The sequence below is a fragment of the Eschrichtius robustus genome, chromosome 2 (assembly GCF_028021215.1).
Source record: "Eschrichtius robustus isolate mEscRob2 chromosome 2, mEscRob2.pri, whole genome shotgun sequence".
NCBI classification, from domain to species: Eukaryota; Metazoa; Chordata; class Mammalia; order Artiodactyla; family Eschrichtiidae; genus Eschrichtius; species Eschrichtius robustus.
Genome location: NC_090825.1, coordinates 176,493,477 through 176,502,501, shown reverse-complemented (window position 1 = coordinate 176,502,501; position 9,025 = coordinate 176,493,477).

The window sequence follows — 9,025 nt, the reverse complement described above, 5'->3', positions numbered from 1 at the left end:
CAAAAAGCAAACGACACTATTATGGGCTGAATTGTGTACACTTAAATTCGTATGTTGAAGCCCCTGACCCTTAGGACCCCAGAGTATGACTGCATTTGGAGGTCACTAAGTTAAAATGGGGTCGTGAGGGTGGGCCTCAATCCAGTATGACTGGTGTCCATATAAGAAGAAGTTGGGACACACCAAGGGAAAACCATGTGAGGACACAGGGAGAAGATGCCTATCTGTAAGCCAGGGGGAAAAGAGGCCTCGGGAGGACCAACCCTGCAAATCCAGAGACAGAAAGCAGACTCGTGGTTGCCAGGGGCTGGGGAGGGGTGGGGAGTGGCTCCTAGTGGGGATAAAACTTTCTCAAGTTTTTTTTTCTTTTTTCGGCCATGCCACGCAGCTTGTGGGATCTTAGTTCCCGGACCAGGGGTTGAACCTGCGCCCTCAGCAGTGAAAGTGCAGAGACCTAACCACTGGACCGCCAGGGAATTCCCAAAATATTCTCAAGCTGATCCTAGTTGATGGTTGTACAACCCTGTGAATATACCCCAAAAACTGAAGTTTACACATTAAATGGATAAATTGAATGGTATGTTAATTCTATGTCAATAAAGCTGTTTTTTAAAGTCCTCTGGGTCTTGATGAGAAAAAAAAAAAAAAAGGGAATTCCCTGGTAGTCCAGAAGGACTCAGTGCTTTCACTGCCGAGGGCCTGGGTTCAATCCCTGGTTGGGGAACTAAGATCCCACAAGCCTCGCAGCCCAAAAAAAAAACAAAATCACCCAATGTGACTTTTATTTTATTCGGTAGCATTTCCAACACTTGTGACTTTAATCAAAAATGTACAAATGCCCATATACTCGCTAACAGCACGTAACTGTCACGCTAATAAATTAGTGCCTGCTTTAATGGGGCACTAAACATTATTCACTCAACAAATGTTTATTGGGTGTGTAGTACTTGGGGCAGCAAAGTATGGCCCATGGGCTAAATCCAGCCCACTGCATGTTTTTGTATAGCCCTCGAGCTAAGAATGGCTTCACATTTTTAAATGGTCATGGAAAAAAATAAGAATTAAATTTCATGACACATGCCAAGTTACATGGAATTCAAATTGCAGCATCTATAAATAAAGTTGTCTTGGCTGGCAGCCACGCCTACTCGAGTATGTGTCAGCTGTGGCTGCTTTCAAGCTACACGGCTGAGCTGGGGAGCTGGGGTAGAGACCCTCAAGTCCGCACGGCCAAAATCACTCATTTCCTGCAGCGTCTGCTGACAGCTGCAGTGTATGCAAGGTCTGGGGTGGAGGGTGGCGGGAAGAGCCCACTGTGTCCTGGAGGGCAGGTGGGAGCTGGTGCAGGGCGTGGAGGGAGCCTCGGAGAGCCTGCCAAGGCCTGCCCTTTGTCACAGTCATGGAGCACAGTGAGGCTATCCTCTGGTCACCAGGCCCGAAATAGTCCAGGATGGGACAGGGACACGGGAGAGGTGGCTCCGGGGCAGCCAGAGCCCTGCCTGGCCACCAGACACCTCGGTCACTATGAGAACAGTAGCGGGATGGGGGACCACCTCATCCGGATTGCACAGCACTTTCCCAGTTTCAGCACTGAAAGTTCCCCATCCTGGGAAAGGCCGGGCCCAGGCAAACTGAGACAGTTTGTCACCCTGATCGGGGCCGACCACCTTGAGTGGTCGGATTATTCTATGACCCGCCTCTCTAGGGCTCAGAGAGGAAAGGGACCTGCCCAAGGTCACTCAGCGGAGCTGAGATTTGAACACATCTGTCAAATGCTGACCCAGGACCGTCTCCAGCCAAGGAGGCGTGCCAGGCGGCTCACCCTCGCCCCATCCGCCTTCCGTCTTCCTACCCGTATCTCGGGAAGATTCTCTCACTCCTCTCACAGCCACCTGATGGGCCCAGTGAATCCGGCCCCACCTGCCCCTGGGCTGGGCAGCTCTGGGCACAGTGTGGACTCCAGCTGGGCTAACCTGTGCCTTTCCTGCAGCCCCTGCCCTCCCCAGACAGAACCCCAAGACTAACCTGATGTGCCCCTGTCACGTCCACCAAGCACCCCCTAGGTCAGTGCCCGGCGGTCTCCCCAGGCCCCAGAACGGGACGCCCTAAGACCGGGCAGCCCAGAGCGTGAGAGGGCGGCTCCAGAACCCGGCCGCCTCAGCCCCTTCCTAGAGAGAGATCCCCGGGGCAGGTAACGTGCCACCTGCGCCTCAGCGTCCTCCCCTGGGCTTCGGATGCCCGTTGCTGCTGGGATTTTGTGGCAGGTGTTGCCACTCACTGGGACGAGGAGCCCAAGGCCTGCCCCCCCAGCCCCAGGCCGGCCCCCAACCCCGGGGAGGGCACTCACACCTGCTGGACCCCTGTCCGGTGTTCGGCGGGGGGGGGGCACTGGGAATTGTCTCCCATGCTCCTGTGACCAGTACAACCTACTCCTTTTCCGCAGATGAGGAAACTGCGGCTCCCGGAGGTGGAGTCCCTTAGCCGCAGGCCACAGACAAAGGAAGGAGACAGGGTTCCAGGCCAGGCTGGTGCGCCTGGGACACAACTGTGCCCACTGTCCTGCCTGGGCTGGCGGCAGGACCAGTCACCGCCAGGCTCCCCTGCGACCCCGGGCCCGGAGGAGGCCCCCCAGCTCCCGATGCCCCCAGCGCCTCCCTCTGAGGCCGTTCGTTCTCCTCCCACCCTCGTGACAGGGCTGGGGCCGCAGACTCCCCTATAATTACTATGGTATTTATTAGTTTTCTTTAGGAGTCTCGCTCATCTTGTTGATTTTAACTAAATTCGTTGGAAGAGGAAACTTCATGGCCTTGCTGTGGATGGGAAGCCTTGAATTTCCTGAAAGCATGTCGCTACAAACACTAAGAAGGCCTGCCCCCGATCCCTCCCCTAAAATCATCCCTGGGAGGCCCAGGGAGAAGCACTCCACCTTCCCGGAACGCTCAAGGCCAAGAACAACCTCAGGTCAGTGCTCCTCAACTGGGGGGCGATTCTGCCCCCTGCCCAGGGGACACTGGGCGACGTCTGGGGACATCTGTGGTTGTCACACTGGGGGACTCCTGGCACCGAGGGGGTGGGGGCCAGGAATGTTGCTCCACAGCCCACAGCGCCCAGGACGGGCCCCCAGCCAAGAACAATCCAGCCCGAAGGTCAGCGGTGCCGAGGGGAGACACCCTGGACTAAGGGCAGAGAATTGGCTCAAACCCCCATCCCCCCGGGACTCCCCTGGTGGCGCAGTGGTTAAGAATCTTGCAGGGGCCACGGGTTCAAGCCCTGGTCTGGGAAGATCCCACATGCTGCAGAGCAACTAAGCCCGTGAGCCACAACTATTGAGCCCTCGTACCACAACTACTGAAGCCCGCGTGCCTAGAGCCCGTGCTCTGCAACAAGAGAAGCCACCGCAATCAGAAGCCCGCGCACGGCAACGAAGAGGAGCCCCCGCTCGCCGCAACTAGAGAAAGCCCGCGCGCAACAATGAAGACCCAAGGCAGACAAAAACAAATTAAAAAATAAATTAAAAAAAAAAAAAAACAAAAAACCACCCCCTGGAGGCGCCCCAAGTGGGACTCGATGTGCAGAGAAGGCTGAGAGCCCAGGATGGGACAGACCCTGACACACACACCCACGTGACACACACACACTCACGTGCCAGTCATCCCGCGGCTGACACCCTCCTGGGCCAAGTCATCCCCCGCCCCCGGGAACTCGGCCTGGCCTGCCCGCAACCCTGATCTTCGATCGAGGCACCAGGGAGCTCACTCCGTGGGGGAGGAGGTGTGGCCTTGGGATTGCTGGGGGCCCAGGCGGGTGGGTGGGACCCCACGGGTCTCTCGCTGGAACCTGGCTCCTCTGAGGCCACCCCAATTCGGAAGCCCTGCCAGGGAGACCCTACCCCACCCCAGCTCACCACAGACATACAGACAGGCGACCTTCCATGCGAAGCGTCCTCACGCGGGCCCCTGGACAGTCCCCCGACCAGAGCTCTGCCCTGGGGCCCTTCCCCAAATGTCCTAACAGCCGTCGGGGGAGAAAGTTGGAGGGAGAGGCTCCAGGCGGTGGGGCAAGGCTGCAGAGCCAGCTCCCGGGCCCCTCCTTTCCTCATTCTATTTCAGGACCCCCCCCACCCCTCAACCCCAAGCACTTGCCACTCACGTCAAGTAGCACTCAGCGGCCATCTTAATCAGCAGTTACTCTGCCTGCCCTACCCATGTCCCAACAGGGCCAGGGCGGTCACCTCCAAAGGCTGCCTCCACCTCAGGTGCCCTGTCTGCCAGGCCCCTGAGGGGGCATCCTTGGGGCAGACTAGGGGGCCAGCCAGTGCCTGGGGGAGGAGCAGGCTGACCGGCACAGACAGGGGCAGCCATATGCCCTCCGCTGCCGCTCAGGAGCGCCCCCAAGTCCTCCCAGCACATTCTGGAGGGAGCCTGGGTCGCCCAAGAAATGTCCTCATCACCTCCCTTTAAGCTTCTCTTCAACAAGCCCCGGAGGGGAGGGGGCGCCAGGGGGGTGCAGAGGCAACTTTCAATCATGCAATCAGGGCTCACTTCCACAGGGGTCTGGAAGTCCTGCCATACAGGGACCCTCAAAAATGCAAAACCCCGGGGGGTGGGGTGGAGGACACCAGGGGAGTCGGGGTGGCAGGCAGGCGGTGGGAGGGAGGGAGGAAGCCGCGCACTCCCCAAGGGAAGCCGACACCACGGCCATCACTGCAAGACACACATGCATCCTGGGGTCACCTGGCCAGGGCAGGGGTCCCCGGCTCTCTCCCCTCCGGGACAAGGAGAATCAGGGAGGAGAAGCCCCAGCCCCATCCTCCTCCTCCTCCTCCCCCCTCACTGCCCTCTTCCCACCTGGGCCGGTTAATTGCCCCCAAGGCTGTGTTTCAGACGTCCTTTGCATGGGGTATGTCTTTCACCACTGTTCTGTGTCTCACTTTTCAGGCCACCGAGTGGGGCCGGGCAGAGGGACAAGGGGATGGTTTCGGTACTTACTTTTCTTTTTCTCTCTGTACAACAGGGGGGCTAAAGGTCTCGGGGGCTGAAGGAGCCTCTCAGGGCTGGTGGGTCTGGCTTTATAGACCACCCCGGGCCCTGGCGGCCCCGCTGGTTATTAATAGCGGCCGCCGCCTCTTGCCCAAATATGGTCAGGAGCACAGCAGCTGTGAGCGCGCAGCCCCTGGGCAGGACAGGTGGCATGAGGACCGCCCTCTGCCCTACGAGAGGCAGGCAGTGCTGCAGGGGACCCAGCATGGCCTGGCGACTCCTGCGCCCGAGCCCCCGAATCTAACAAGACACGCTTAGTGAGGGGGCGCCCAGGGTGTGCTGGACCCTGACACACCCTTGCCTCTAACCCTCGCTGCCACCCTAGGAACCACTGTCCCTAAGGACAAAGCTGGCACACACACAGAGGTGCCGTGTCTGCCGAGAGCCAGGAGCCCAACTGGGCTGCATCAAACCCAGGCCTGTCTGACTCATTTTGCAGACGGCGCATGACTAACGCGAGCCGTGGTGAAGGCCTCGATTGAGGGCGAATCTCACGCGCTAGGAAAACACGGAGGGTCCCTCACAGCTGCCGCCGATGAGGTCGGATAGCCCAAGGCCCTCCTTCTCGAGGGACCGAGGGACCGGCTGGGCTCCTGCTGTCACTGCCCTGCCAGCCCACGGAATGATTCAAGCAAGTCAGTGACATCCTCCCACAGAACTGGAGGCCACCTCATCCTCTCGTCACTAAAGGCTGCCCGCACACTCTGCTCCTGACTGCGCCCCAAGTGCCCTGCAGGGCCTGCGGCGTCCTTCTCCCCGGGGCTGTCAGTCCTTGTGCCTAATGAAGAGCCGTCTACTCATCTGTCCGTGTCAGACGTCCTGCATCCAGCCACCCCTTACCCTGCAGTGGGACTTGGTCGGGGAACTAAGATCCCGCATGCCATGCAGTATGGCCAAAAAAAAAAAAAAAAAAAAAAATACGGCCTTCCCTGGTGGTGCAAGTGGTTAAGAATCTGCCTGCCAATGCAGGGGACACGGGTTTCGATCCCTGGTCTGGGAGGATCCCACATGCCAAAGAGCAACTAAGCCCGTGTGCCACAACTACAGAGCCTGTGCTCTAGAGCCCGTGGGCCACAACTACTGAGCCTGGGTGCCACAACTACTGAAGCCCGTGCACCTAGAGCCTGTACTCCGCAACAAGCCACCACAATGAAGCCCGCACACTGCAATGAAGAGTAGCCCCCACTTGCCACAACTAGAGAAAGCCCACGTGCAGTAATGAAGACCCAGCACAGTCAAAAATAAATAAATTAAAAAAAAAAAAAATACAAGTCACTGACCCAAGAGCCTCTGGCTCAGCAGCCCAACCACGACCAGCAGGTCTGTCCCTGCCCAGCCAGGGAGGGCATTTTGCCACAGCCCCACGCTGCCTAACCAGTGACGCACCCTGGCCTGAGGGAGCTGATGTAAGCAGATACGGTAGGGGTCCCAGAGAACCAGAATCAGACACGGCTTTCTTGACATTAGAGAAGCCATTTTTTTGCCTAAGCCATTTTGGGATCTAAGCCTGGCCACAGTGTTTGTCCTTGAACAGGTCTCAATAATTAATGAGCTTAAGGAAACAAAAGAATGCAGGGATGAAAGACTGTTATCAGACAAGAGAAGTAACAATAGCAAAGATAATAAGTCAGTTGTAAAGACTCACCGGAAGCACTTGCTTGAGCTGTTCTGCCATATTTATTTGTTTACTTACTGCCGGGCATGCGGGATCTTAGTTCCCTGACCAGGAATGGAACCTGTGCCCGCTGCATTGACAGCATGAAGTCTTAACCACTGGACCGCCAGGGAAGTCCCTGTTTTGCCAAATTTAAGCTCCCTTCAAGAGCTCAGCCACCAGATCAAGCTGGAACCTAAGCGATAATGATGTTGACCTTCTCTGACCCTCGTGACTTCAATCTAATAAAGCTTGGACTCTGTTGACCGCCCAAAATCTGAGCCCTCCCAGACCCTCTCCCCTCCCCAGTGGCGGGGGTGTAGGGCCGAGTGGCTCTAGAGGCACGATCATGACCCCTGTGCCTGCTGCCGTCTCTCTCTGCAGCTGGTGTCACGACGTCCACTTGGAGAACTTGACCTGCCCGGGGACACGAGCTCTGCTGGTTTGAGGTCTCATCCCTCTGACCTGATCAGCTTCCGCAGTGCTCTCCAGGTTCCCGGTGACTCCTCATAGCGTCTCGGGGTGGGGGTGGGGGGGCACCACCACTGTGCGGCAGGCAGGGAGGGGGATTGCTGCAGTTTCGGGGCGGAGCCGGCAGTGGAAGCCCAGCCTCCCTCACTCGCCATCCTCTGCGCAAGCTTTGCTCTGAGATAAACACAGGCTTTCAACACCTTCCTTGCGAGGAGCTTCACGCACATGGCAGCCAAACCCTAAGCGAACCTCAGGGCAGGTCCAGCCTGACTCTCGCCAGCTGGAGGGACAGGATTCACGGCTCCCACGGTTCATTCCCCCCCACCCCACCCCCCGCCTCAAGAAGGAGGCAAGAAGACACTCCCATTTTGCGTAAGAGCAAAACCAGATGCAGGGGGGACTTCCCTGGTGGTGCAGTGGATAGGACTCCGTCCTCCCAATCCAGGGGGCCCGGGTTCAACCCTGGTCAGGGAACTAAATCCCACATGCATGCTGCAACTAAGAGTTCGCATGCCACAACTAAGGAGCCCGTGTGCTGCAACTGAGCCCACATGCTGCAACAAAGACCTGGTGCAACCAAATAAATATTTTTTTAAAAAACAGATGTGGGGAGTCCTCGCTCTGCAGACCTGCTGGGAGGCCCACTCTCCTCAGAGCAGAAGGTGCTAACATGCACCCCCCAATCACACCCCTGAAAGAAAAGGGGCTGAGGGCGTGGCAGAGGGACAGGGTGCCAAAAGAGGGGCAGCGAGAGTTGAATTACTCGGTGAACCTGTAAGTGGATGCAGCACACCTTCATCAGCGTGAGTCAGCTACTGCTGTGTAACAAACCTAGTGCCTTAAAGCAATACGCGTGATCATCTCACAGTTGTGGGTCAGGAGTCTTGATTGGCTTACCTGGGTCCTGTGCTCAGGGTCCCTCAGGAAGCTGCAATCCAGATGTCAGCCCAGGCTGGGTTTTATCCGAAGGCTCGACTAGGGAGGGGCCCACTGTTAGGACCCCTCACGTGGTCAGTGGGCTTCGCTGCTTGCTGGCTGTTCCTTGCCACGTGGGCCTGTCCAACATGACGGCTCACTGCATCAAAGCCAGCAAGGGAGTCAGCTGGCAAGACGGAAATCATAGGCTGCGCAGCCTAACCACGGAAGTGACTCCATCACCTTCCCAGCGTTCTGTTGGTCAGAACCTGCCACGAGGCCAGCCTGCTCTCCAGGGGGTGGGGAGCAGGAGGCGGGGCTACGTGGGGGCCACTCTGGGGCCTGTCACAGACAAGACTAATAACAGCACGTCAGTCCCAGGGGCTCTACAAAGGGACAGCACTATTTGTAAGTGCTTGCATGGGCCAGATACACTGGGAGGTGCTTTATGACCACAAAGTGGTTCCCTGTGCCCTTAACTGACAGATTGAGGACACCGAGGCTGCACTGAGCAAGATAACCCGGGTCAGGGGGCAGAGGTCATCTCCAAAGCAAGGACACCTGCTCACGTTACCCACTGAAGACACTGGGGAATTTGCCCTCAGCACAGAGGTACTTTGGATACGGAAAGGGCAGGTGTGAGTCCAAAGGGAATTGTGGTTTCTACCTGGAAGTCTCCATCAGAAAGGCTGGATGGGTGAGGGCCCCGCCCCTGCCCTTATCAAGACAGACCATTGCGTCCAACTCCTACCGCCATCTCCCAGGGCCTGACGTGGGGCCCACAGTGCGGCATGACTGGGGAAATGACGGCTGGATGAATGCTATTCACTGGTCCCCTGAGGCCTTCAGGGAGCCTCCGGCTCACCCCTCTCGGGGTCTGGAGACCCTCTAGCACTGCACGGAAGCTCCTCCCTTTCCGTGGGAGGCACCCAGACCACGGCCTACT